General features: G+C 39.8%; 1 protein-coding gene across 4 annotated transcripts in view; it reads left to right on the top strand.

Annotated features, from left to right (window-relative positions):
* THRB (thyroid hormone receptor beta) overlaps positions 1-20,930 on the top strand; it is a 153,581-nt gene that overhangs the window by 30,345 nt on the left and 102,306 nt on the right. For all 4 annotated transcript variants that reach the window (XM_066570712.1, XM_066570904.1, XM_066570786.1 and 1 more), the window contains exon 2: positions 54-83. The gene's annotated coding sequence lies outside the window, so the exon portion shown is untranslated. The remainder of the gene's footprint in view (positions 1-53; positions 84-20,930) is intronic.

The raw sequence follows: 20,930 nt of genomic DNA, 5'->3' as shown, positions 1-20,930 counted from the left end.
AAAGTTCTTTTTACCAAATGGATCTTTAATACAGATTTCTTTACTCTTTTCAGTGAAAGAACAGAAAATGAAGCTCTAATAAGGTAAGAATTTTTTAAATTCCACTTTAGTAAGATATTCAAGTTAATTTGAGATAATTTTAATGGATGTACTCAGCATTTTAGGCTAGGTCCTGGACCAGTAGGTTTCACATTTCACTAGTAGATCACTAGTTTGCGTCAGTATGTCAAAACACAAAAAAGAAAGAGAATGAGTCTAACAATATTTAACTTTGTTGTTGTTGTTGTTGTTGAAGCACTATTTGGTCTTTAATCAAAATAAGATGCCTTCGTAGATTTGGAAACTTTTTTTTTGCGTGTAAGGAATTTACAGGTAATTATTTGTCAGAAGATGATACAGTTTTCACTATGCAGTCAATGAAAATCTTTGTTTTCTTCTAGTTTGAAAATGAAACATTAGTGAATGTGCTGATAAAATAAGTAGCTTGGTCACAGATTCTTGGTTTTTGAGATGTGGTGAGGGGAGTTTATGAATTACATAGTTCAATAAATAAAGGACGGGTGAACTCTTCTAGGAGTGAATATTTCCCCTTATATCTAACATAGTTCGGCTGCATTCTGTAAATGGACTCTCTGTCATCTGCTAGATGGGCAAAAGGCAGAAGGTCTTTCAATACACTACCAAATGCAATGGATGTTTAAAAAGTGGTTTTATCTTTCAATTTCTTCCACTGCTAGTGAGGATGCTGACATTCATGTGGTGTGTCACCTAGAAAATGAAGCATCGCTGTCGAATAACAAAGCCAGGTGTACAATAGCAAGTTGTTCTGACAGGCAGCTGAAGTATGAACCTGTTCAGAGCATTAAAAAAAAACATAATTACTTTTCTGTCACAATTAATATTTCAATTATAATAGTCATTCTCAGGATTCCAAGGAAGGGAGGTGTTGTTGGTTATTGGTGTTTTTTCCTCCTGTATTTGCCTGGTTTGGTTTTTTGCATCAGTGGTTAAAGTAAAATTTTGCAGAGTTGTTAGCTGGATTTTGTACACCTGTTTCAAGTCAAATGACTTCCAAATGTAATTGTGTTCATAAGAATTTTTTTTAAAAGCTGTTAACATCCATAAAAGTTGATATGTCTGCATAAACTGTGTTCCTGGTTTGCAGAGGGGCATTCTTGGAATAGGGAAGAGGGAGGCTCAAAAAAAGGCATTTAAGCTATGCAAAATATAAACTGCTGGAAACCACAGGTGAGTAGAAATGTGAAGTATTAATGGAAAAAACAGTAATGTTGTGAAAAAGTAATGAGGTGTCATAACAAATGGTGGTGTTAATAGCAGACTATCTTTGCAATTCTTACTTTGCATTGGTACATGGAGAGTATGTGCATCTATTAGCAGCTACAAAGGTGTGTGCTTATGTAATACATCTTTGAGACAGCAAGATGCTGCTAGTTTTCACCCAATCAGTGAAAAGGACTGAACACCCTTCTGGAACAGGGCTAATGAAGCTAAGGAACTTTATAATGTGTTGAGAACCACATGGGTAGTGCAGGGATTTAGTAAATGCCAGAAGAAATTCTCGTTCTGAGCAGCCTTTGTACACTGATCTCATCAGCATCCATGATGCAGGAAGAACACAAGTCCTCCTTCTGTCTCTTTACCAGGATTCAGCCATACAAGCACTGGGCAAATGTTACAGAAACAAATTAAACTTGCTGTGTCTGTAGGTGATCACCTAATACAAGGGAGCCTTATGTGGAGCCTCTGAAGGCCACAGTAACACAAATCCCTAAGTAATAAGCCTAAGTAATATAGCATGACAGCAGTAGTGGAAATTTACTTATTTTGTTTACCCAAGTCACAGCTGGAAGTATTTTAAGGTGTACATTGCTCACTCCTGGATTTCTGCCTTGGCAGTGCCTGCAGAAGTACCAGGTCATTTTTATGTGATTTGACATATGGGCAGTAGAAAACCACCTGCCATCAGCCATCTTTTTCTTTCTAAGTTAACTGTAGTGTTTAGTAACTACTGATCCAGTTTGAGCTAGAAATTTTCAGTTAAGCTGAAAATGAAGCTATGCAGGTCACAGTGCTGTTCATCCCAAATTTCCAGGTCATACAAATGGGTGCTGCAGAAGCTGGAAAAGCTTGTTAAAGATGTTTGGTGCCTTCCCCTTGCATTTGAATTGAGTTTTCTCTTTTAGTCTCTTTAGTCAAAAGCTATCTCTAATACACCACAGCAGATGCTGCACAATTGGCTCAGGAATCCCTGTTTTGTTTTGCCAAGCAGGCAAACTATTTATCTCAGATAAGAGAATTTTGAGGTGTGATGTGGTTAGTATCTAAAAATATCAGTATAGGGAGATGGGATAGGGCTCCAACAGACAAAAACATGGCAAGATAAGGAAGAGGAGTTGGAATTACGATACCGTGGGTGTAATTAACCACTGGAAACGCTTAGAAAGGAATGTGGTAGATCACTTGGAGTAATTAAATCAAGATTAGATCTACTTCTGAAATATCTTCTAGTAGAGTTACAAGTTCTTGTGCTTTATAAAGAAATTGCTGCATAAGGTATTACAGGCTGTGCCAGGCAGGAAGTCAGACCAGATTACCATAAGAGTTCCTCCAGGCCTTTTAAATCCACATCTCCACCAACAAAGGCTCTTATGTGGTACAGGCTGCCACAGAATTTCCAAAATCTGAGGTGGAGCAGGTCACTCTTGTTTCGGTGGTGAAAGGTTGAAAAGTCTTTGAGCAGATCCTTGAGCAGATCCTTGCTGTGGTGGGTACTCAGCGCTGCTGAGCTTGTACATTGTGTGCTTCAGCCCTGGGCACCAATACTGAGCCAGTTCCTGCTCTGTCTGATCAGCCCATAAATGCATCCTTCTGCATAATCTTCTAATATTTTACCTGATTTATTTAGTGGTTTGCATTTTTTATTGCATTCAGTGAATATAATAATTATTCTATAAAGCTTATTGAATCCCTTCTGTGATACAAGTAAAGTCCTGAAAGAGTTCAGAATTTTCTTCAGCTACTCAGTGAGCATAATTCCATTGTCATTAACACAGGATCTTCCATAGCCACTCTTAATATCCCAATGAGTAGAAAGGGCAGGGGACATTTTTAGCAGATAATGTAGAATTCCTAGGGTAAAAGAATCTGCTTTCCCCAAAACTGAAAAAGCAGTAATTTGTATGCTTGCTCTGGGATATGCATGGAATAGTGAGAGTGGAGGACACTCATCTTTTAATTCTCTTCAGCTACAGGGAAGTGTATTCTTGTCTTACTGGGTAAGAGGCAGCAGATCCTTTTAATAAAAAAGAGATTAAAATATATCAAAAAGTAATTTTATACCAGAAGAAATACAAAACACAGTGGTGAACAAGAATAGCCCTTACAAGAATAGCTTACTTTGATAAGCTCATTAATTTCAACATTCAGAATTAATCAGGAATTACTGTGCAAAATCTTACAAATGGAAAAATCCATCAACTTGAGCTCAGAATTATGTCACCCTACTGTACTTAGGTTGCATAGCTTTTGTTACAGGAATGTTTAGTGTAATTACACAGCAGCATGACAGGAAGAACAGCTAAGAGTTGTCCTGGCCATATGTGGGGATAAAAACTTACTCAGGAAAGTTTTCATGTAATTCTGATTCTGTTGAAAGATCTGTGAAAAAGCTTTTCTGTAAAATTATCTAGGCTAAATTCAAGAGTGAGCCCAGGAATATTAGAAGATTTTTTTTCCAGAATACCTGATACCCATCCTGACAGCAGGTAGTTTGCACTTGGTACCTGACCATCCCTATTGCTCTCCCTCCCTGGACTGTGTACTTATGGTTTACACATGGCAGCCTAGACCTGAATTGGAAAAAATATTGGACTAAAACAATAGTAGAACTAAAGTAGAGAAGAGAGATACCATTGTGCTTGATAAACCAAACTAAGGTGGTTGAGGTTAATAAGTTTGTGTCCCTCCATGTGGAGGCACCACCTGCTTTCATGGATATCCAGGAAAGAGGACAAGATGCTGGAAAAAGATAAAAAAAGGTTAATAACCCTTGCTAGTAGGTTAGGGATTCATGGCTGTGGTGAAAGGAGAGAAGACTTTGGTTAGTCAGCAATCAAACATGGTTGCTTGGTTGCCATGCAATAATAGTTGTGATTTTTTAGCATGAGGGTTTCTTCTGTACCACGTCTCTTGAAAGTATATTACATGCCTATGGTTTTTACAAATTCCTGATAGCCATAATACTGACTATGGAGAGTGTTTAAAAACAAACTTCAGGATGTCTCTTTTTCACATGTTTTTTCAACCAGTGAGTCACTCTTAATGGATACTTCAGTTCTGAAAAGGAATGGAGAAGGCAGTGCCATGGAAGAAAATTGCCCTCTCCATTAGTAAGGTATTTGAGACATAATATTGCTGCAATTTACTTCCATGTGAAAACTCATGGCTAAGTCATTTAATGTAAAGCAAAACAGTCTTTTCTACCACAGAAGAAGTGCCTCTACTGGACAGTGGCACACAGGCCTGCAAAATTGACTTTGGTTATCACTGAGGGTTTCCTTGGCGTTTCTTACTGTTCAGGGAATTAATGCTGTAAAAGCATTCCAGATGACAGAAAAGAGCAGTTGTGTTGAGGTCTGGGGAGTTCCTTTGGCGCATCTCCAGTGCACTGCTAGTCCCAAATTCATTGTTTGTATCTAAGAACTGCACTTGCTTTAAAAGCTCAGTTTTACTGCATTTGAAAGCTATTCAGTCTTGTTTCCTGCACTTCGTTTACTTAATAACCCCTATAAAGAATCCACAATTTTGCCTGGGTAACTTGCTGCTCTTCCAAGAGAGAAATATACTGGTTTTTAAATTTTTTAAATCCACATGCTAGGTTGGAGCACAAGTCAGTGTAAAGAAGTACCTGGTGCTTAACCCTGTGGTCGAAATGTCTGCTCCGATGAGATACAAGCATGCTGTGCTCACTGTTACAGAACTCTCCAAAAGTGTCAATTCAGAGAAATTCTGCTGCCGTGAGAGAACGGGACCATCAGGAATGTTCTCTCCCACTTAATGGAAATGTGGCTTTTGGTCACCAGTGCATTTAAAAAATAGCAGATTGTGTGTTTGTGCTCATTGACAGAGTCCAACTTGAACATCACAGTGATGTTCAGGGCAGCAGATCCTGCTGTGTGCTGCAGCCCTGGGAGACTGGATGAGGCTCTGGTAGCAGCAGGCTGGTACAGCATATGTCTGGCTGCTACCAGAGGGATTTGCAGCTGTACAATTTTTGGTTTTGAGTAACCTTTAGAAAAGTGCATCTGAAAAATGGCCAGGGTGGCCAAACAGATTAATTCCCATCAGCAGGAGAGACAGCTGTTCATTTGACTACATCTGCTTCATTTGACTGTGTAGATCACCTTACTGGATGGAATGGGCTCCAGAGACCTGCCTGTGGAGAAGAGAGGCAGGTAGGACAACATGCACTGTGTCAGAAATTCTCTTCATCTTTGACAGAAATGGCCTTGCCTTATGGATGTGGTGGAGGGGTAGATTGCTTATTTAATTGTTTGACCTTTGCCCATTTGCACATAGCCCCTCTGTTTCAGACCTGAGGGATCCTACATCTACAGAACAGATGGGTTAACTACAGAATATTTCAGATGGCTGCACCCTGCTGATAGCACTAGTCAAAGCCTCCCCACCTGCCCCAATATATTACTGTGAAAACATGGATAAGAAAAAAAAAGACTGGAAAAGTCACTGTTGGCTGAATAATATTAGTCCTAATCTCTCTAAGCAATATGTATTCTCTGCCTTTTTGCTCACTTTAAGGGTCAAAAGCCTATCAAGAAGGTGCTAGAGATCTAGATGGTGTTAGCTAGATTTGCTTCTAGGTCATTCTCATTCAGCACCATCAGAGCAAGCTTTGGTTCTATTGTTTCAGTTTCCCCATCTGTGGCTTTAATCCAGTTCTCTTTCTTTAATCACATCCTATGTTAAATTGTCCCGCAGCTCTTCTCTTCTCCAAGTTTAAGGTTTCAGTTGCTGTGCAGGAGACCCTGTGAATGATTTTATTCTGTCAACTGAGATAAAAGGACAGTAACAACATACACTAAGGCACAAAATCTTCTCTTATCTGTTATTTGACAAGTGCATTTAATTATTTAGTATGGCTTGTAAAAGTAATGAAGTCCTTGTAACAGGAGATCTAACACTCTCCTATTAATTTTTCCCTAAGAGGTGGGAAAAGACTGCCATAATTTTGTGTGCAAACTGAGAGCATGAAGTTAATGAGATTTGACTGAGAATACGTAAAAGGGGCTGGAACCTTTCAGTGTTTCTTAAGAGTTTTGCTAATAGGTAGCAAATCCAAGCACATCCCACAGTTAGATAAGATTCTGCCTGTGTTGGCAAACCAGAAGGTGCTGTCTGATGCTTTGCCAAAGCAAAACAGAGTTTTCTTGGACCAGCTGTATTTTTTTTTTTTTGGAATGTTTAGCTTAGTAAAAGGGAAAGCTGTAAGTCGCAGTCTTGCTCAAGAGGTATCATTCAAAACAATTTTTTATAGCATGATAGATTTCATGTTGCTACAAAATAAATATTTAATCGGCACTAATATTTTTGGTTCCCTCAGGCAGGCAGAGAAGTTCTAACTTTTTACTCAAGTGAGTGCAAATGGAATCTAGCAGGAAGTTCAAAGTAAAATGCATGTATATCCTAGAGATTTTTTAAATGGATTTTAGGTCCAGCCTGCCAGGATTGATGGCTGATTTTGTTCCTGACAGAGAACATTTTATCTCAAAGTTAAAAAGCCCCTATCCCCAAAAATGGAAAGGAAGCCAAGAAGAATCTGTGTTTTATTGGTTTGAGTTGTATGGTGAACTAGATCAGTTACAATTACATTGAAAAAAGAAAAAAAAAAAAAAAAAAAGAAAGGCAGCCTGAAATGCTTTGTTTACAGTCACAAAGCTGCCTCAACCGTGCCAGCCCAACTCTGTGACTGAAGGGAACAGTCTAGTGACTCTGTAGAATTGCGCTTACTGGTTAGTTTCTAATTCCTCGATCTTATGTCATCTACTGGGCTCTTTATTCAGGGGCTTCACTTTGTAGTACAAAAGAATATTTGTAGAATATGCAGAATATGTGTGCAGTGAATATTTCTTACCTGGACAGCTGCTCTGTCAAGCACAGTAGCAGAGTTTGGCTTTTGGAGGACATGAGCCCTCTGTGGGCTTCCTGAGAAAGCTCTAGCTCCCATGATCCTCACCAGACAGGAGGATGGGAGACAAGCACTTGAATTTTGTGCTCCTCATGTGGGAGCACAGGGGACTCTGCAGAGGGGGCAAGGACTAAATGGATTTTTTCTTCAAAATGTGAGCCACTGAGTGAGGCTCCTTCTGCTGTTTTCCCTTTCTGCTCAAGAGTCAGTAAGAGCTCTTCCCTGGTACCATGATGGGCAGATCTTTATTTGTAATGGATCAGTCTTGAGACAGTCATCATGCTTGCATTTAAGAAAATCTTTCAGGACACATCTGCTCATTAGTGCTCTCTATCTTTTGATCTGTTAAAAACTCATTCTCATCCTTCTAGCCATCAGCATCTTTCATTGTCCTTTCACAAATTAATTTAAAAACCAATCATCCCTTCTTTGATTTAATAATCACCAAAAAGAACAAGCAGAATAAAGGTAAAATAATACAATTTCAGGAGGGAAATTGTGTGTTCTGAACTGAAACTTTAATGCATGTGCATCTCACAGAAAGGCAGCAGGTTTCTCTAATGTTCACCCAGAAATTAGGGAAAGTATCCCCTGCCATGTGTGACTGTCACCAAGGGAAAATAGTACTGAATTTTTGCTGACTCTGAGGATGGTGGGTTAAAATTTGTCACAGTCCTTCAGTTGTAGTAGATACATAATACAGAGAGAGAATACTATTGAGCAGTTATGACAAGTTTTGACATTTCTGATTTCCTTTACATTAAGATGCTAACCATAGACACTATTAATCTCACCCCCTGACTGGGGCTGATTCAGACAGCCTTAAGTTTTCAGATACAGATTGGGTTTGTAAAATGATAAGACGTACAGGATAGTAAAATTTTTAGTGTAGAGCTTTAAAATACAGTGACAGTGATTTCCAGGTAAGTAGCCACAGTGCAGGTGTTCACCACCTTGATTTTCTTGAGGTACAGGATGTTGTGCTTTTTCTGGCCTGAAATTCCATTTCTGAAAACAAATTGATTGGAAAATACTTAGATTTATAGGAGGAGCTCCTGCTTTGCTGGCAGCAAAAGCTAAGTGAAAATGCCAGGGAGCACTCACTTCTTTCTGCAAGTTCTGTCTTCAGTAGGAAAATGGCGGGCTGACCCTGGTGTGTTCCAGCTCTGCGTGGGAGGATTTGATGTACTTTGTTTCCAAAACTTGGTTGTAGTTGCAGCTTTCACATATGGAAAGAGACAGAGGTTAAACACAAGACTGCTGTAAAAATGTACTAGCATTCATAATTATGTTCAAATTTTATTATTCCTTTTGTCTGTGAAATAAAATAATTAAAGAAACATGAAATAATAACAGAAGAGAAAAAAGTAATTTCTTGTTCTTATAGACTCATAAAATCCTAGAATGGCTGGGGTTGGAAGGGACCTTAGAGGTTATCTAGTTCCAACCCCTCTGCCTAAGATATGGACACCTCCCACTTGACTGGGTGGCTCAAGGCCCCATCCAAGCTGGCCTTGAACACTTCCAGGGTTTGGACACCCACAGCTTCTCTGGGCAACCTCTTCCAGGGCCCCACCACCCTCACAGAAAAGAATCCTTACCAGGTTCCTCAGTCCTGGTTCTGATAATACTGCAGTCATTGTATCAAAACCTTTTAGATCCTCTTAACTTCTTCTGCCTTCCTTAAATTGCCAGTACAGTTGCTCCAACTAATTCTTAAATGGAGTGGAAATTACACAAATAGGAGTTATTTGAAGCTGCAGAATGATTTTACACTCATTCTTATGTAATGAGCTAGAATTGCACAGCTGACCAAAAAACAGTTCTTAATTCAGAATTCCAGCCTGTTTTTCACTTCAGTGGCTTTGTAAATTTCCCTCTAGTCTTTATGCACCATTTTATGTGGTTTAACTGAAATTCTGAGAAAATAAAGGAAAATTAACCATGGACATGGAGAAATGTGGAAGGACAGATGAAGTGAGAGATTTCACACAGGAATTGGGCGTACAGAAAGCAGTTCTGTAAGAATGGTTTGATCAAAATATTTGGGATGGTAAAGTGACATAGAGAAAAAGTTTTATTAATTGAGAAAGAATGCATGACAGGAAAGATGTGATTTATTGGACTGAAAAAGTCTTCCTCAACAACAGCAAGTGGCATCGTCTCTGAAAGAAAGTGTCTGTCTTATTTGGGAACTGAAAAATTGTTTGAATAAAGACTAGGAAATACCAGTGTAGAACCTGTGCTTCTGCAGGTGAGCACTCTTGAAGCAGAAACCTTTTCTAAATCCATATTCTGATTTGCTTGAGAGAGCTCCCATGAATCTGATTCAGGCTTGGGATAATACCATAAGGTATGTTTTCTCTGCTTGCTCCCTTTTCTCCCTAAATGTTATTATACTGCAGCTTGGCTCTGTCCACACAGTCTGGAGCAGACTGTGTTGTAACTTGCTTTAGCCGCCGCTGAATTTAACAGCTTTTGGCTTTGTAAGGAATGCCTTAGGAGAACTCTTGCTCATCTGTTCCCTGAGCCAAAGGAAAACTCCTCCAGTAGCTTTCCCAGTGTTTTCTCTGGCTGGAACACATAGTTACCGATTGCTAGGTGAAGATACACTATCTTTAATCTTATTTTTGTATTTTTGGTTTGTCCAGCTGACATATTCCAAGATAACCACTTTGACTAAAGCAGTGAAAGAGGACTTTCACAATGGATTTTCTTTTCTTTTCCCTGTACTCCATGTAATTAAATTCTTCCACTGGTGAGAAAAATGCTTTTCCTTGGTGTAAATGTGTGGCAAGTAGTTGAATGCTGAGCCAGTCAGTCACATTTCCCTGCTAAGCATCCTATTTCCAATATTTTTCATAACAGATTTATTTATCTTTGTTTCCTGGCCCTGTATGGTTTGCTTTCTGATCCTATTGTCATTTAATCTGTTGCAAGAAATGCATCCATTGGGAAATTGTTAAATAGGATCTCAATAAACATTTGGATTATATTTAGCAAGTACAAATCACTAGGAGATGTTTGCATATTTATTTGTTGAATTTCAGCTTCCACTTCAGGTTAGATGAGACATAAACTATTATACAGCACCTCTGGCAAAGAATTAGTCTTCAAAGCAAGTCAAAGTAACACTGGGAATTTGGAGGAAGATTCCTGAAGTTTTAGAAAGAACTGTGAAAGGCTTGTGCTTTGTTTTAGCTCCATACATTTTATGTCAAGTATGGAAATAATGTTGTAGACTTTTACTCTGATACATCTTGTTTGCTTTACTCTAATATATATTTCTGACAAATATTTATGGTAGCACTGGTCAGAGTCTGCACCTTTGCCTGCATCATTAATGTAAAAATTACCCTAATTTAAAGCCAGCTAAAATATTTCAGGAGTGGTGGTTTGTTTGTTTGTTTGTTTTGTTTGAGGTGGTTTTTTGTTTGTTTGTTTTTTATTTTCCCTGACTCTAGTGATCAGACTCTCCATTGTACTTTGTAACAGAGACCACAGATAACTCTGATCTGCCAGAAAGGTTTTAATAGGTTTTCTGCAAGATCCAGGATCAGGAGGCCAGGTACCACAGCATGCTTTTGTGCCCTAGCAGAGGAAGTACCTCTTTGGATGTGTTCTTGGCCTGCTTCATTTTAGAAGCATCTCTGTGTAAATTATGGGTGAAAATTAATGTAATTAATTGTAATTAGTATAGTGTTTATAGTGGGTACATGTTCCAAAATCTTCAACAACAGTGCAGGAGACTTCATAGTTTCCAGGAACTGTAGATTTACAGTAGCAATTAGATCATTTAGGCCAACCCTGAATACCTTTTGAATTCTGCATTTACCGTCCATTTGTGTCTTTGAAAATCCTCCCACTTATTGACAATTAAATTTGATGCCTTGTTACTTGTGTACATGAAAGCAATTGGCATACTCTTTCTGTTTGTGTCTCAGTGTGCCTTATTAATTTAGTAGCATTGTTGGATTTTAAGTTCTGGAGGTAAACCAAAGCATTAAGGGCACAAGACTTACCTGCTGTTCATTGCTTGTCCTTTCTTGCATGCCTAAAGGAAAGACTTGCACTTAAAGTGAGATTGATAAGCTTCCAATTCTCAAAACAAAGTGCTCTTTTTATTATATAGTAAAAGACTTGAGACAACACTTTGCTTGGTACTCTGTTCCTACACATTCACGTGTTCTTTGAACTCTGTCCTTTATATTTGTCCTATAAAATGTGTTGTTTAAAGGGGAAAAAAACAATAAAGTGCATTTTAGAATGTGTGATCCCTTAATGTTATTTCAAACTTTGATGAGAATAATCAAGGGTCTGTACTTTGATGGGCAGAAAGATATCCTTGTTAAATCCTTGAACTGTATTTTCTTTTTAGCCATGTGTTTCTGCAATCATTTCCAGTTTTGCAGAATATTATGTTCAAAATACTGTGTTCTGTATGAAGTTCACATAAACTTATTTTTCCTATTTCCCAAGCATGAGGAATCATTTGTTAGTACCTAGCCTTGTCTCAGAAAATTAAGATTACTCAATCTGCATTTGTGATCTATGGCATTAAATTCTTCCCACTACTACTTTCATTTTCTTCCACCTAGGGAGGCATCCATTTTTCTTGAAGTTCTAGAAGAGGGTCGTGTACAAGAATCCCTGCCCTACATTGTGACTACTCTTTCTCTTTTTTTTTTCTTTTTATTTCCCTGGTGTTTGCAAGACCAATATGTAATTTTCAGTGGATTAAACTTGTAGCTGAAGAAGATGGGAGAGTTTTTCTGCCTTTCATCACAACTAGAACTTTTCACCTAAGAAAGCTTTGTTCAGGCAGATAACTGCCTTTAAGTCAGTGGCCAGGGGAAGCCAGCATTTAATGAAAATTTAGAGTCTGGATGAATTTCATCTGGGCTATTTATTTTTCCTTGAAGGCAGAGATGAGGAAGGATGTGCAGTGATGCAGCACTGAATGAAGGATAGCAGAGGAGACACCAAGACTTGATGCAGGAACAGAAGGAGATTTACTTTCTTCAGTGTTACCTGATAGAATCTATTTTTATGTAGAAATGTCACCTGACAGAAGTCAGGAGAGAGAATATCCAAGTAGTTTAGATGCAGCTGGAGGCAGGGAGCTGCAGCCATGAGGGAATAGAAAAGGCAGTTGAGGTGATCTGAGTGCACAGCTGTACATAAAAATAGTAGTTGGAAGGAAGAGGTCTTAGAGGGAGCTGACCACGTACTGCATGTAGCTATAATCACAGGATAGAAGCTGGCACTCATTGGTTGTGGAGAAATCGAGTGAAAGACTGATGTGTTATGATGGAGAACTCAGGAGAAAAAGTGAGAAACAGATGACTGAAAGAAGAGTGGCACCAGGAGAAAAGGAGGATAAGATGGAAATAAATAGAGATTTGAGGCTGAGGAGGAAGAAGGATGTGATTAGAGAACTGAGGACAGCAAATATAAGGTAGTTGGGCAGCATCAGGGAAAAAAAGGAAAAAAAACCCCAAACCCCATGAAAATCTGGGTTTCCTTGTGGCATGAGAAAGACACAAGTGTATGAATCTGAAGACATTTTCTTTAGGTGGAAAGGCACATCTGTCAGCAGAGTTTATCTGGGGAAAGAGCAGTGTTTTGTTTTCCAAGATTAAACAAACACTATGGGAAGATAAAACTAAAAAACAGTCCTGGAGAAGAAATTTGAGACAAAGATCTCAGAATCCCTTTTGGAACAAAACGAAGGTTAGTATATCTAGACAGAGAAAACTCTCCTAAAATCTGTGGGTGGTGTGGTTTTAGTAGAATTGCCTTGGTCTCTGAGAAGGAAGGTGGGGGAATGACAAGCTAATGAAGATGTACCAAGAGGCATGAAGATCTCAGGGTCATGCAGGCTTGAAGAGGTCTTCATGCAATGGGCACGTCTGTACTAGTAAATGAAATTGAGTCTAAAGCAGTCCCTGGCCCTGGAAATTAAATGTATCTACTGTTGACTGTCCCTGGCCTAGTTTTGGTGTACACTTACAGGAACTCACCTGAACTATTCCCAGGTAAGGTTTGAAAGTTATCTTGGGATTCTTCCCGGTAGGCAGTTAAAAGCAACCTCCCTGTTTTGAAGGGTGATAGACTTTATTAGCATGGCACCTTTCTGTGCCAGTTGGCCTCAACATTCTTAGATATGTTTATTTTGCTTGTAGAAATAGAGCTGCAAATGGCTCAGTAGATGCAATCCCTTGGAAACTTAGGACATCACAGTCTTTGATGCAAGCTGTGACAGGCAGTGAATATGATTTCTTCTTTAAAATGTTGCTGAAATGAGATGTTGATGTGGTCTCAGATTTTGTTCTCATGGAGCACGGTGACATTGTAGAAGAGTTGGTTATACAAAGTAAGTTTGTATGAAGCATGTATTTATTTATTTCCATTTAAATGTTATACAAGTATAATAAGCAAACATAGGTCATAAGTAACACTCCATCTCACAGAAGGACAGGCTGTGAAATTAAAGAAACAAGGTCATGAGGTTGGTAGGTAATTCAGTTGACTGGACTAAAAAGTAAAAGTAGAGAAAACATTTTTAAAAGTTCATGAAACTTCTATAAAAACAAGGCAAATCTCCAGACCTAAGCAGATAAGATAAATATGGATCTAGAATGGAATAGGTGTAATGGGAATGTGATGGAAGCATGGAAACTTTGCAGTCAGTGTAGAAAAATGTGTAAAACGAAATTTCATGTGTTGTTCTGGATTTTGAATTCAGGAATGATTCAAACTAAAACAGGAACAGCAAGAAAAGTGTCACTGAGAGCCTTTATCTTAGCAGAACAGGCTAGCAAAGTGAAACCCAGAGCATGATAAGTTCCTTGATAAATACAGCAAGGAAAGGGCTCAGGAAAGCTGGTTAATAAAGCAAAACAGTGTTGACACGTGAACAAAGTTAATAGCACATGCCAATTTTAGCAGAAAGTAGTTGACTCTGAAACTGAAGTTAGATTGTCCATGTTACTAGAAGCAGCATGCACCTCAGCTCGCATTTGCTAAATGAATTCATGAGTGTGACCTGTTCTTAACCAGGCACAGTGTCGGTTTTGTGAGAAGCTTCAGAGATGAGCAGGAGGATTTGCACTTTACTTTCAAATGCCTTAGGCTGAAGAGCCAAATGCAACATTTTTGGAAAGGACTGTGCAGGGTATTTGGCAGTTCTCCTCCAGCATATCATCAGTCTTTCAGCAGTCATCCTACACTCATGGATCCTTTCCTCTTCAGTTACAGAATTATAGAATCATAGAATGGTTTGGTTTGGGTCATTCACTAGACAGAGTTGCTCAAAACCTCATCCAACCTGTCCCTGAACAGTTCCAGGGATGGGGCATCCATAGCTTCTCTGGGCAACCTGTTCCAGTGTCTCAGCACCCTCACAGTAAAGAATTTCTTCCTAAACTAAACCTTCCTTCTTTCAGTTTAAAGCCATCACTTGTCCTTACACTGCATGTCATTGCAAAAAGTCCCTCTCCAGATCTCTTGTAGGCCCCTCTAAGGGCTAGAAAGTGTCCTACGGTGTTCCCAGAGCCTTCTCTTGTTCTGCCCTTTAGATTTTCTGCATTGAGGGTTGATGTTGTATCTTCTCCATGGTCCTGCCATCACAGGTGCTGTGCTGCTTTTCTGGTTCAGCTGTATGGGAAATCAAGCCCACACAGCAAGTTCACCTGAAGGAGCTTGTCTCCAGGGAGTGTTAAGTTGTGTCAGACTGTGTCAAACTGTTGCACTATTGTTTTTCTCGGTTTGCCCTATTGCTGGAGCAGGATTTCATGGAGAGCATTCAAAATGCATGTCAGTGTAATATTGGGAAATGTTTTGTTTATATGTGACTGAATGTGAATGTAAATTGATAGCCCCAAATTGTGAGAGAAGATTATTTTAATGTCTTTCTTATTATTTTTGTTGGCATGTATGTATTTCTATAAATACTGTGTAGTTGAATGAATACCAGACTGATGAATGTGGAAGCCCTCCATGTCTCTAAATGAAACTTCCAAATATAAATAGCTTTAAAACTATTAATAGAAAATATTTTTACTATATTTATCACTAACCACTTTTTCCCCCTTTCATTGCATCACCCATTTTATTTTTAGTGATGCTTACTTAAAATAGTTTCCCTGCTTCCCTGTTGGCCATTATATGGCCACTGTGGAATCCAAGTGATTTATAAGCCAGATGGTAAGGAAAGTGTTCTTTATTTGAGCAGTGTGAGCCTGAAGTCTTGTCTGTTCAGACCTTCTTCACTGATGGCATCAGCTTTGTCTGTCCAGTTAATTTCATATACATATTCCTGGTTTCAAAATGTGATTCCAGCATTGTTCAGGACCTCCTATTCTTCTTACATTGATGTTATTCTATGTCCCCCTCATAAGATGATAGCTCTGGTTTTGCTAACTAACTAAAGTCCATACTCTTCACAAAAGTCACTATGTTAGCAGCCATAACAATTTTTAAAATTCTAATTTAATTAGTTTTACAATATTGATGTGTTGGTGGTCACCTCAGTTGCACACAAAGTAATAGGAATAGCTTTAAGTTTTGATGGCCCTCAGGCCTTAGCTTTGACTTCACTGTTGAAACTGCAGCTTCCTGTGCACTATTAAATCCTTTTCCCCCTTTGCGTCTGTGTTCATAGATACATAATTTAAAGTAGGGTTGAATGTAGTGTAAGCCACATTACTGTTTGTTAGGGTTTGCAGACCAGAGTTGTCTTCCAACACCGTATGATTGAAGAGGCTGCAAGGGCACCACATGGTTCTTTTCTCCTGAACTGTGTCAAAAGAGGGAAGTAAGTGTCTGTAAGGGCTGGCTGATTATCTGTACACTGCTCAAAATGGCAGACAAAGTGTAGAAATGCAGTTATTTAAGGCAAATAAGATCATGGTTGGTTCCTTGTAACTCTGACTCTGCGTGCTTTGGTCTCAGCCTGAAACGCTGCTGTGGGAAGGAAGAGGAAGGAAGCAAGACTGGAGGTCTTATAGGAAAGAAGTAGGAAACAAGTAGGACAAGTGGACAAGTTTTGTCCCACATCACCAGCACCGAAAGATTTCCTGGGACTTCTGAGGCAGCAGTGGTTCCCTCTTGTACCAAGAGAAATGCCTTCTCCCGTGTCACTTTGCAGGAGCTATGTCTGTATGGGCAGATGAGCTGGGCCCAGGGTGCACCTCAGACATGTCAAGGTGCTTGGCACCATTTCTTGTGGTGTTAGTGGGGTCCCAAGGGCAGCAGATGTGAGAGCTGATGTGATGAGATGGAGTGAGAGGTAATGTTCCTGTCTCTGCCCAAGCCTGTGCTACTGCAGTCATTGCCATGAGACCACTCGTACCTTGGACTTCTTGCAGATCTGAAGGAGCGAAGAGAGGAGCAGAAATGTGTTCTGTCATCTTTGAGAGGTGGAGGAGACATTGCTGCTTGTCAGATAGGAAGTTCCCAGCTACTACTAGTAGGGTCATGGACTAAAACTGTTTTCCTGTCCTTATCAGGCAGGAATTTTTTCTCCTGCCAGTAGGCCATCATGAAGATTCCTTAACTGCCCATCCAAGCAGATTGCTGTTGCACCCAGCCAATGACAGATGAAGTGGTCTGTGTTCATGGGGCTCTGAGACTCTGAGGAACCGGGGACTCATTTATCCATCAATCTTCATGCTTTGAGGCATGCCAGCATCTGCAAGCTTCTTAGTTTAAATGTGATTGATGTAGTTTTATTTTTATGCGGCGTCTTGGGATGCCTACTGAGAAGGGCTCTTAAAATAGGTGTAACTTAATGAGCTGTTCAGACTTCTCATTAATCTGCTTGTCTTTACTCTTACCCAGAGGTAAAATACAAAAGCTACAGAGGGAGGAGTATGGAATAAAATTATATCAAAGGGGGCTCTGAAATAAAGACATTTATTATTGAGGACTAAGACTAGGAGTGGAAGAAACAGAACAGGATGTTCAGAAAGTCCAGGCCCTTTGGCATGAGTTAAGGAGCTTGGAAAATAAGCAGGGCTACAGTGAATTTGTGAAACAATGTTTGTCTTCCTAAACTGAATACTGGAAAGGATCCATTTCACACTTTGCCTTTGCCAGCACCCTGATATCTATTGTAGCACTCATCTTCTGGCCTCTTTATTTTCAGAGAAAAGTTTGACTTTGTGTTTAGAAGTTATTTGTGCTTCGCACTTTCTTATGGCACTAACACGATCATGTTGTGGCTACGGGGCTAAACTATGGAGCCTTAATCTTTGGTCCTGCTGTGCCACCCTGTTTCTGATGTTTGTATTTCAACTGCAGTGATGGCTAATGGGCTTAAAATACTCCACTTCCACTTTGCTTCACTGCTGCTTTGTCTGCATGGGTACATTAAGCAGGGCCAGGACTTGTATCTTATGATTGTCCATATTGTTTAATTTCTAGCACATTCCATGACATGATTTTGGTCCGTGCCAACTAGCACACTCCCAGATGACAGCTGTGGCAGGATGGCGTGGGAGAGAGACTGTTCTCAACAGGCATTATTGAAGAGGTAACCATGTTTTGCAGGGGAAAACAGTGTAAAGATGTGGATTGGAACTGGCTTTGCCTTTCTCCCCAAGCCTCTGGACTCTGATGTATTTTATTCACTAGGACCAGTCTCTCCCATTCTTAGCATTTGTGAAAGATACTGAAATACACTTTTGCTTCCTCATTGCATCGCTAGGTGCTGTTATACACAAAAACATCCAGCCACCTCCTCCTTCTCCCTGTGGGCCATCTGCTCAGGCTTACAGCAACACTTCCATAGTGATAAGATTTTATCTTTGAGTAAGAGTCAGGCTAGGGGCACAACTCAAGTTTTATGTCAAGCTAGTTCACAACAAAACCAATCCCTCTGAAACTGAGTGAGCTTTCCAGAAAGTGGTCTTCCATCATGCAGCATATCTGCACCCAGAGGTACAGCAGTGGCTCACAAAGCCAGTGTTGTCACAGGCCCACAACAGCAAGTTAGATAAGTAATTGCTGTTCTGGTATGTGTGTATTTGCTTATCACACAGGGTCATGATGATTGCACATACAGATTGTTCATTTGCTTGCACACGTGTGTTTTTTTTTTTAATTTCACACCTATAATTCACTCTTCAGGGTTTGTTTGTGGCACTTTAAATGAAAATAAGGAATGTTTACTTTTCCCTGTGGGATTTCTAGTTTGTGAACCCCTCTGCAGTTCTCTGTTGTGTAAGGGATCACTGAATTCCAGAGCATTGCTCATGCTTTGGCTGAATGTGTTTTTCCAAAAATTGTTTGTATAAGGTAAAATATTCTCTATGTGAAATATTCTTTATAAACCTTGATTTCTCTCTTTCTGACTTCATTTTTTAGTGTCTGAGCTTTTAGTTGCAAATGGAAATATTATTAAAACTCTAGTCTTCCTCACTCACTGTTGCAAATATTTTTTCATTTAGGTAGAACACGGTGTGATGTTTGTAGGATGTGCGTCAACAGTAGCTACAGGCTGCACAGACTTGGGGTTTTGTCTTGAAAGTGATAGGATTAGCTGCACAGTGAGCCTGTATCTATCATGAAGATTTAAGCTCTTGAGCCTCTTCTTGGTGCCACTGGAGCAGCAAAGGAAGAAACCACTGCTGAGTCATTGGACTAACCAGTGTAGGTTTCTTCATCGTGACAATCTATGTACAGCACTGTTATCAAGGGGATTAGGAACACTGAGCAGCAAAAGGGATTTTGTTGTGCTAGTGCTAGATGAAAGGGTGCTTTTACAAACTGGTGTAGTGGGCAGGTTTGAGGCTAGTGAGAGCCATGAGAGCCATGACAGTAACAGTCACACAGAAATTGTTAGAAAAAAGAAAGGCTGTGAGGGGTGCAGGGTCTCCTGTGTAAACTCTGTTTACAGTTGTTGCCAGTCTATGCACTCCTCTCAGTATTCATTAGCTGAAGAGACTGAAAAGTCAGTCTGGAAGAGATTTGCTGACTACAAGTTTCTGTAGCCTTTGGTGGTGCCAGCTGCAAAAATAGGCGAATCCGGCTGCAGTGGAGGGCGTGATGGGGCAGCTCCAGCCCAACTGCTACCCTGGAGGTGTTTTGGAGGCTTTGGCTGGAAGCCCTGAAATGCATCTCCCTGGGGAGGACTGCATTGCAAACAGACCTTGCCCTTCCCTGTCGGTGGATTCCTTTGGCAGTAGGCTGGCATCAGAACACCTAAACATATTTATGATAAACTGCAGTGATTTTTTTTTTGCCCCTCTTTGAGATGGATGTGAGATTTGCATTGTGTTCATTAATTCATCTCACATATGACCCTTTCAAAAGGTCTCATTATAGCAGCCATGCATTACTGGTGGCATTGTGCCTGGCTGAAGGCCAGGTGAAAACATGTTTCTCAATTTCTCACTCTTACATGACCTAAACCAAACATTAATAGCTCCCCATTGATTAAAGTGGCTCTTGATTGGACCAAGCCTACTCTGTTGTAGGAAACAAAGGACTGGAGGAGTAGTTCCTATTTTTCCTTGGAGTTTGGCTTTCTTAAAGGGGAGAACTGAGAGGTCCTCTGCACCCCAACTTGAAGGAATACCTTTGAAATAGGATATTTGCTTACATGTATAAAGAGATTAGCATTAAAAGTAACTTACTTAGAAGTTACTTTATGCATGCTTTAGAGGACTTTCTCTTTTCCCACAGAATTATGGTCCTTGGTAACTTGGTCAACTCAGTGTAGGAAAAGTCTTTCTGAGAAGGGGTCAATGTACAGGGAGAAAAGCCCACTGAACAAAGCAAGCTCTCTGCTGAAAATGAAGAGTTTAAAAAAAACACAATGCTGTTTTATCTGTTATAATGTTATGCTTTTTTTTTCAGGGAATAATTAATCTTTCCTGTTCATCTTATTTACTTACTTTTCATAGGAAAGGGAAACTGTTGGGATCACACAGTAAACAAGAAGTCTCAATAAGAGCCAATGTTTGCTTCAGGCAGCAATTGGACCACAGCAAATGTAGGCAGGCTGGTGTTAGCTCCCATGAACTGTAATGACACTTAGATTGTTGCTGAACTAAGTATGCAGGTCAATGGGTAGGTCTCTGCATCCCATACTGGAGCTCTTACTGCTGTATGATTCACTGCTTTTAGGACCTGCATTAGTCAGATTAAAGTCAGTGCTGCTTTGCCTACCTAGCTCCTTCCTGCAGGGAATGCAGGGAAACAATACTTGTGAAGTCCTGAGCACACAGAAAAGAAAGAGGTCCACACTTAACTTGTTGCAGTGATTATAGAGGTTTTTCTGCACTTTCCTGTGGGACAAATTGCTGTCTTGCTTCATTTTCATTGGTGGTGTACAGACATCAGTTATTCAGTTCCTACCCCTGTACAAGTGCCAAAAATCACAGATGTGGAAATCTTGGGCACTGTGATTTTTCACAGCTTCCATGACAAAAAGACAGTTGGCTTCAGAGATCAGAGGCATCTTTGAATATGAAAAAAGCTCTTTTAAGTGTGTTCTTCCTTTGTAAAGGCAGTTGCTCATGCAGCCCACAGTGAAGTGTGAGTACCCTTAGCTGGAATACTCTGTGCAGTGTGGTCTTGCTCCTGTTTAGAGTCAACAGGGTTGTTTGCACCACTGCAGCTCATTACCCAGGCTTTTCATCAGCTGCTGAACTTCATTTGTTTTCTGGAGTTTACTCCCTTAAAAATATGGTAGCCA

The sequence above is a fragment of the Molothrus aeneus genome, chromosome 1 (assembly GCF_037042795.1).
Source record: "Molothrus aeneus isolate 106 chromosome 1, BPBGC_Maene_1.0, whole genome shotgun sequence".
NCBI classification, from domain to species: domain Eukaryota; kingdom Metazoa; phylum Chordata; class Aves; order Passeriformes; family Icteridae; genus Molothrus; species Molothrus aeneus.
This window is presented reverse-complemented; position numbering and strand designations above follow the sequence as displayed.